The sequence below is a fragment of the Globicephala melas genome, chromosome 8 (assembly GCF_963455315.2).
Source record: "Globicephala melas chromosome 8, mGloMel1.2, whole genome shotgun sequence".
Taxonomy (NCBI): domain Eukaryota; kingdom Metazoa; phylum Chordata; class Mammalia; order Artiodactyla; family Delphinidae; genus Globicephala; species Globicephala melas.
This window is the reverse complement of record NC_083321.1, coordinates 10,351,925-10,360,848: the sequence shown is the minus strand read 5'-3', so window position 1 is coordinate 10,360,848 and position 8,924 is coordinate 10,351,925.

Genomic DNA, 8,924 nt, shown 5'->3' with positions numbered 1-8,924 from the left:
CTACGCACTAGACCACCAGGGAACTTCCTGATCTTCGAATACAATTATGTAAGTGTGTAATTCTTCGTATACCATTTTCTCAGAAGAAATTCTTAGAACTGCTGGGTTGAAAGCTACGCCCCTCCTGACCGCAGGGCTCTGGGAACGTACGGGTGCCTGTTCCCCACACTCTTGCCACCACAGGTCAGTAGCGTTCTACGGCTTTGCCTATCGGAGCATCATTGGGTAAACAGCATTGCTGATTTAACATGGACCTCTTTGATTAGACGCCAAGCATCTTTATAGCCGCTTATATCTTATAAATTGCCTCTTTGTGTCTCTTACCTATTCTCCTGAGTTTGTTTCCTTGTCTGTAAAGAGCTTTCACACGTCAAGGGGTGGATATCCTCATGTTTCAAGTTTCCCACTGACTTGGCCATTGGTGTTTTTTTTTTTTTTTTTTTTTTTTTTTTTTTTGCGGTACTCGGGCCTCTCACTGCTGTGGCCTCTCCTGCCGCGGGGCAACAGGCTCCGGACGCGCAGGCTCAGCGGCCATAGCTCACTGGGCGCAGCCGCTCCGCGGCATGTGGGATCTTCCTGGACCGGGGCACGAACCCGTGTACCCCGCATCGGCAGGCAGACTCCCAACCACTGCGCCACCAGGGAAGCCCTGGCCATTGGTTTTTCTTCATGGGGTCCTTCCATCCTGCTGTTTGAAAGGATTGTGTAATGATGAATATTATTTCCGTCCTATTTTTATCTTTAAATGTAGCAAAGACCTTCCCTACCCTATATGCTCATAAAAGTATCCATTAACTTTTTGTAAAAAGTTAATGCAGGTGTTTTTCTCCTGCTGTTGCATGTATACAGGCTCATGATTTTGATAGGTAACTTCGGCAAACGCTATTTCCATTGTACATAGATTTCTGTCAACACTTCCACGTCAAAGGGTCCTGTTTACAGAAACAAATGTACAAAGTATGTGAACAATGAAGGTCCTTGCAGCACTAAGCTCCCTGTGCTTTCCCTGGAGGGAAGCAATCTAAGTTTTGACTTTCCTGGATATCAAAATCCAGTCCAAATTTGCCCAATTTAAAACTTCTTCCCTCACCTGAAACCACCTCCTGGTATAAGAAGGCAGCTGAGCCTTGAGAACAGATGAGTCAGACTTGATGGGGATAATTAACAAACCACTTTTGCTGACTTGTGGCAGGAAGCAGAGCTGCTCGGCGCCTGTCAGGTTTTCTCTCTTCCTGCCTTTTGGGGACAGGGACAGGGGCCGTGACTGCAGCTAGGGGATACTCAAGGGGGATCTCCTCCCTCTCCATCTACCCCTGGCTCCCTCATCTTTACACTGAGATCATGGCGCTTTGCCTTAAATAAAAAGGAGAATACTTCACAGCCTGTTTCTTCAACTTAAGCAAAATTCAACTCTGTAAAGTGTGACTCCATGCCCAGACATTTCTGTAAGGGTGTTTTACATAAAAGTGCCACTCTGGGGCTTCCCTGGTGGATCAGTGGTTAAGAATCCGCCTGCCAGTGCAGGGGACCTGGGTTCGAGCCCTGGTCCGGGAAGGTCCCACATGCCGCGGAGCAACTAAGCCTGTGCGCCACAACTATGGAGCCTGCGCTCTACAGCCTGTGAGCCACAACTAGTGAGCCCATGCACCACAACTACTGAAGCCCGTGCGCCTAGAGCCCGTGCTCTACAACAGGAGAGGCCACGGCAATGAGAAGCCCGCATACCACAATGAAGAGTAGCCCCCGCTCGCTGCAACTAGAGAAAGCCTGCACGCAGCAACGAAGACTGCATGCAGCAACGAAGACCCAACGCAGCTAAAATTAAATATAAATAAAATAAATTTAAAAAAGAAAAAGTACACTCTGTTCCAGCAGTAGGAAGACCAGATACCCAGGTCAACTTTCAGAAGCAAACAACTAAAATCTCAGATTATTTGTGTGTGTTTTTAAAAACATGTTTAAAACATTGCTGAGCTAATATTAAAAAAAAAAAAAAAAGGCATGCACAGAGGCCAAAAATAAAGTAAAAACAAAAACTCTGGGAAGTGAGCCCAGCTTCTATTCTGGGATTTCTGCAGAAGCCTGGAGGTCTTGACATTCTGCTTTGATGAGCACAGGGAACTGCAGATCAGCCCAGAGGCTGCCAGAGATGGGGAGCCTAGTGTAGGCCTCTGTCCAAGCTGGGACTCAGGGGGTTTCATCTTCAGGCCAGAGTGAAGGAGAAATAAACCACTGCATGGAAGCGGGCAGCAAGGGATCTTGCCTATCTTGACTATGGTGCTGGATGGATGAAAAAAAAAAATCTACCCTCAGGATTAAGAGTACAATTCCCTCTTCTCTGGTCCAGATTCTTAGTCTAGGGCAGGCGTGAGGACTCTTGAAAGTTCAGTTTGGAGAAAACCTCAAGGGCTGAATTTAATTTAAAGTGATCCCAGGGTAAGAATTAAAGTGGTCTGGGCTCAAGCAGAAGCAAATGCAAACCCTGACTGAAAAAAGAAGACACGATTTCAGCCAAAGTCTCAAAGAATTCTCAAAGTCACAGATAAAATGAGCATTTCACAAACCCCAAATCACAAGACACCATAAAAAAGAGTGAAAAGGGGCTTCCCTGGTGGCGCAGTGGTTAAGAGTCCGCCTGCCGATGCAGGGGACACGGGTTCATGCCCCGGTCCGGGAGGATCCCACATGCCGCGGAGCGGCTAGGCCTGTGAGCCATGGCCGCTGAGCCTGCGCGTCCGGAGCCTGTGCTCCGCAACGGGAGAGGCCGCAACAGTGAGAGGCCCACGTACCGGAAAAAAAAAAAAAAAAGAGCGAAAAGACAAGGCTCCGACTGGGAAGATAGCTGCAACACAATAAGGGATTACTATCCAAACTGTATACGCATTTTAAAATGGCCACAAATCAAAAGGAAAAAGACAACCCAAATAGGAACATAGGCAAAGGCACAAACAGGGCTTTCGCAAAAGATAAACTCAAATGGCCTGTAAGTGGATAAAAAGATGCTCAACCTTATTAGTAATCGTGGATGTGAAAATAAACTTCAAGATACTATAATATACCCCCCAGATGAGGAAAAATTTAAAAATCAGAAAATATTAAGGGTTGGCAAGGGTATGGAGACAGGTACACTCATCCATGGCTAATCAGAGTGTAAACTGGTACAACCATGTTGAAAAATAATTTGTCATTAGAAAACAGACTTGTGGTTGCCAAGAGGGAGGGAGGGTGGGGAAGGGATGGACTGGGAGTTTGGGATTAGCAGATGCAAACTATTATATACAGGATGGATAAACAACAAGGTCCTACTGTATAGCACAGGGAGCTCTATTCAATATCCTATAATAAACCATAACGGAAAAGAATATGAAAAAGAATATCTATGTATAACTGAATTACTTTGCTGTACAGCAGAAATGAACACATTGGAAATCAATACTTGAATAAAATACATTTTTAAAAAGTTTGTCATTACCTATAATATGATCTATATAATAAATCCTCTCCTAGGTTAATATCCTAGGAAAAACCCTTGTACCAGAATGTTCACAGAAACACTGTTTATAATCGCAAAAAAATTGGAAACCCATATATCCATTACCAACAATAGGACATATAAGTGCAGTGCGGGGTATTCCTATAATGGGATTCTACAGTGAACGAGAAGTAAGGGTTAACCTGTCCAAGTTTATCCCTCTTATAAGGCTCCATGGGATCCAGCCACTGACTGCCAAGTGCCTAAGGCGCTGATCAGTTCCAAAGCTTGGACCCCAGCCCCTGAGTTATGTCAGAGGAGGGGCTGGTGCTTCTCCAACCGTGAATGCAATGCAGTGAGTCCTGCTGCCCACGAGCCACATCAAACAGCTGCAACGGCATCCTTTGGACCCTAGACCCAGGATCACGTCGAGGGAAGGAGCTGGTACAAACACCCACCCACCACAAAACATGGAGCTGGCAGGTTAGGGCCTGAAGCAAGCTTCTGCTACATCATCCTGTTACTGTCTCCCTTCCCCTGAGGACAACAAAGGAGAAGCTGTGCTTCCCAATCGGGCAGCTCAAAAGCACCTTAGCCCGATGGTGGGAATCGCCCCCCAGAGCGCCCTGCCCAGGATGAATGCGCGTGTGGGACCTGCACATCTGTACGGCTGCCCCCCGTCTCTGGTGAGTGCTGTCCCAGCAACCTAGGGGGAGGTCTGCTTGGCCATTTGCCTTTGTTGGCACGATAGTGAAGAACTACAGCTATGTGTATCAATACAGCTAAGTCTTATGAACAATGCTGAGCAAATGAAGTCAAAGAAAGCAAGCTGAATGATTTCATTTATACAAAGTTCAAAGATAAAAAGAAAAAAAAAAGGAAGAAGAATATATAGTGGGCTTCCCTGGTGGCGCAGCAGATGAGAGTCCGCCTGCCGATGCAGGGGACACGGGTTCGTGCCCCGGTCCAGGAAGATCCCACATGCCGCAGAGCGGCTGGGCCCGTGAGCCATGGCCGCTGAGCCTGCGCGTCCGGAGCCTGTGCTCCGCAATGGGAGAGGCCACAGCAGTGAGAGTCCCGCGTACCGCAAAAAAAAAAAAAAAAAAAAGGAAGAAAAATATATAGTGACAAAATTATAGAAGCAAAGGAATAATCAACCCCTATTTCAGGGTAGCAGTTTCCTCTGCGGGGGGGAGAAAGAGGGATGCATTCCTGGAAGGGCACACAGAGGGCCCCCAATGCTGTCTTTCTTAAGCTGAGTGGTGGATACAAGGGTGTTTATTATCCTTTAAGCTGAAAAGATATATTTTAGACACTTCTGAATGAATGTATCAAAATAAAAAACAAAAAAACTTCTAAAATGTTGGTTAAAGACCTGTTCCAAATTCTGAAAAACTTCAGATGAGATCTTAGACTTCACGCTGCTGGTTTGAAACCAGCCACCTCCCAACCTGCCTTACGACGACCTGCTGGGCGTTATTCCACCATTCCTGCCCTCCACCCTCCACGCTGCCTGTCTTCCCCTTCTGGCTCTCTCCTCCCTCCTCACTTCAGCAAGGCAGTGGGTCTGCCAGAGCCTCTCCTTCCACAAGCCACCCCTACCCGGGGTCCGCCTAGTGAATTTTTACTTCTCCAAAATGTGCCTATGTCGCCTCTCCCCAGATTTACCTTTCATAACAGCTGCACCCCACCCTCTGCATTGGCACCTCTATGAGAACTCTACAGCCCCACGGTTGTATCACCTGTGTGCTCTCACCTCCCTGCCTAATCATGTTCCACTTCGTGTTATCAGAGCCTTATAAACTAAGATTTATGAAGGAAGGCGGCCATGTCAGCCCTCACCTTTATAATGCAGGTGTGGAGGGTCAAGGGCCACCGGGACCCCAGCAATGTCAGTGGATGCCAGCGCAGACAGGAGCAGGGAAAAAGCACCCAGCTATGGAGTGCTTCCCATGCTCTCTGCACGCAACAGTCCTGTGCAGTAGGCAACATTAACTCAGTTTTACAGGTGCAGAAGCTGAGACACAAACACACAAGTCATAGAGAGCTGCAGCTCTGGGATTCAAACCTGGCTTCTGACTCCAGAGCCCACGCCTAACCATAGCACTACATCCTGGAACACCGTGGAGCTGCCCGCTCCTGTCTCAGCTGATGATGGAGCAGTCTCTGTAGCCAGACAGCTTAAAATCCCAGCTCTACTACTTATGGTTTCCAGTCTGTGGAATGGGGAAAACAGGGCCCAGCCGTGGTGCTGACAGCTCAGTCCTGGGGCCAGTGTTACTGGGGAGACTAGTGTAACTACAGTGCCCCCAGGTGGCCGCCTTGGTCAGTGCTCCAAGGCCAAGCAAGCTTCAACAGTGGACGGGACAAGGGTGGGTCTGGGGACTGGGTCCTCAGGCATGAACGATCCAGGAATGGATCGTCAAAGGGGTCAAGCTCATGTAGGATGCAATAAGTATTAATTACAAAACTTCATGAGCCTAATAAGGGTCTGGAATAGGTGAGCCCTTTAGAATCTACCAACTGAGCCCTACTTCCAAAAGGTTCACCTGCAAGACAGCTGAGCTGAGATCTGGGGAGACGTGGCAGGGATGACAGCTCTCCATTCCATCCTGGCTGAGATAACGAAGTCTGTCATCCATTCCCCCCCCCACCCCTCCCCGCCGCCGCCTTTTGTTTCTGCGGAGAGACAGAGCCTGGGCTTCGGTCTGATCCCCAGGTTTGAATCTGTCTGCCCCTCAGCAGCGGTGAATTGAATGCCAGCAATGAGTACACGGTCCTGCCCTCGGGAGAGTAAAACCTAGTTATGAGAGACAAATGCATAAACACCTCCAAGGTAACGTGGTTAGAACTATGCCAGAGGCACGAACCCGGATTGAGTGAGGGCACTCGCCTGGCAGGGCAGGGACCCTGGGGAGAGCAACCAGTGTAGTGGTAGAAGTAAAAGTAGCAGCAGCAGCCGTTAGAATGTGTACGGCATTCATCACGCCCATCACTGCCCTAAGCACTGCTCACACACTAACCTGCTTAAGCCTTACAACGTCCCTAATAAGTGCACTATCCCCGTCTTCCAGATGAAGGCACTGAACAGACGGGAGTTAAATAATCTGACCGAGGCCCCTCACTACTACGCGCCAGAGCTGGGATTCAAAACCCAGAGTCTGTCCCCAGAGTCCCAGAGCCTATCTCCCACCCTGGACTGCAAAGGGACATGAAGCCCCGTGCGGGTGCAGGAAGCTGCCCAGTTGCTGGACAGCTAAAGGCAAGGTTGTTGCAAGCATGAAATGAGAAAATGTATGTAGAGTGTCTGGCACACAGCCCTTCTGCCCGTGAGAGTGGAAAGAGGGCAGGAGAGATGGAAGCACTTCAGAGCCTTACGATCCACATACCAGTCCTTCTAGGGCAGTGGTCTGGAACTGACTGGGGTGGGGGTGGGACTATAGTCCCTCTGAGATATACTCTAAGCCCCGCCCCCAGTGCACATTTGCATGGATACAACACACGCTTCACACAATCTGAGGGAGACCACGGTGCCCTTTCCAACCCACAGGTCCCCCAAGAACCTCTGTCCGTATGTCCCACAGTTTCCAGTTTTCCTGGAAACGAAGGCAAACCTTAAGAATGCATCTTAGTATCTAGCCAGAAACCATTAGATGGTTTGGTGCTGTGCTGGCCCCAGGACACCCCCAGGGTCCTCAGCCACCCCCACCTTGAATGACGCTGCTCCACCACCTGCAAACAACAGCGGACAGCTCTACAGGTCCATCTTTCACTCAGCAGTTTCCCTTCTCCTTTTTGGTCCTGCTTCAGAACTACATGATGGGTCTTTTCTGAAGACCCATACTCTTTTCAAATCACAAGAAATACCCCCAATTGGCTGAGGATACATAAAATTACTATCGTCACACATCGAGCCACACCTTCAAATTGGTACTACTTTGGTTGGCAAATGTGGGAAAACTTCCAAACACTGCCTTACCACTCCACTCTTGGAAAGTTACCTGTAAGAACTAACCTAAGTTAGCAAAAGGCTGCATACTTGAAGATGCTCACTGCACACTGTTTAAAAATAGCTAAAACTCTGGGACGTTTTCCAAAAGGCAAGTTCCATGGACACCAGGGGTTACACACACATACACAGAGGCTCTCCTTGTCAAGTATTTATGAGGAAACTGGGTCAAAAAGTTAAATGGTTTCTTTGCTGCAGGAGTTTCAAGGGTTTTACTAGCTAAGAGGCATTCTGACCCTCCTAGAAGACACGGCACGACCGAACGATGTGGCCACACGGCACGGACCCAGCGAAGCACACGCGGAGGGCTCTGCTGTGTCAACATGGACTGCTATGCTTTGACCCCACCGCCACCCCAAGGGGACACCCCATTTCTTGGCTCCCCTCCCTGGCACAATTCCTTACCTACAATCACGGCCTCCCACTTTCTCACTTCTCTCGCCCCAACGCTCTACTGGGACCGCTCTTCTCAAGGGTACTGATGAGCTCCTGGGGCCACACCCAGTGGCGCCGCACTCCGGCCACACTGGCCTCCTTCCCCTGCTCCACGCACCTTGACCATTCCATTCCAGCCTTAGGACCTCCCCTCAGTCTGCAACACTCCACCTCCCCTTTAGCTCCCGTCAATCAGGCTTCAACTTAAGCGTCATCTGCAAGAGGCCGTCCCTGACCGCCCAAAGCAGCCGCACTGACCACCCTCATTTCCCTAATTAAATAGGGCGTTCGCTGACCTTCTGCTTATTTACTGTTTGCTGGCTGTCTCCCCGGGACCAGTTCTATTTCAAATCTTCAAACACCAGAGTTACAGAAACCCTTCTGATTCAAGCTAGCTGGGACAGATGTTGTCACCTCGGACTAAACGACTGAGGAATCCCTCCTGGCGTGCCGGCAGCCCCTCAGCCCTTCCCCCTCCCTTCCAGGTTCGCGTGGGAGCCAACCCCACGAGGCAAGTGACAGGAGACCCTATGAACACAAAGTCAAGGCCTGCAGGGACGGGAAGAGTCATTCCGGCAAGTGGCCTGTAGGCTTCTTTTTGTTTTTTTATTTCCGTTGTGCAATTGAAAAAAAAAAAAAGAACGATGGGCATCCTGGTGGCCAGAGTCCTACTTGGTGCCCCCCCCCCCTTGACTTTCCCTGCTACAGACACACAGAGGAAGGTGGCTGTGTTGGTGTTTTCTTTTTTTAATGAAAACTAGATCGCTGCTTACAAAAACCTGCCTGAGCCCTCGGCCCAGCCCCTTCACAGTTCCCGTGGCTCAGCCTCACCCCGACTCTGCCCCACGGCTGCTCCCAGCGGGCCCGGAGGCTGCACGGATGAGGGTGTCCATGCCACCGCGGCTCTCAGCCCACCGCCCGGACCAGAGGGAAATGATGCGAATGTCCCGCCCCATACACCCCCCACCCCCCAGTAGTCTCTTTTCCCCTGTCCCCACCCCCCACCCC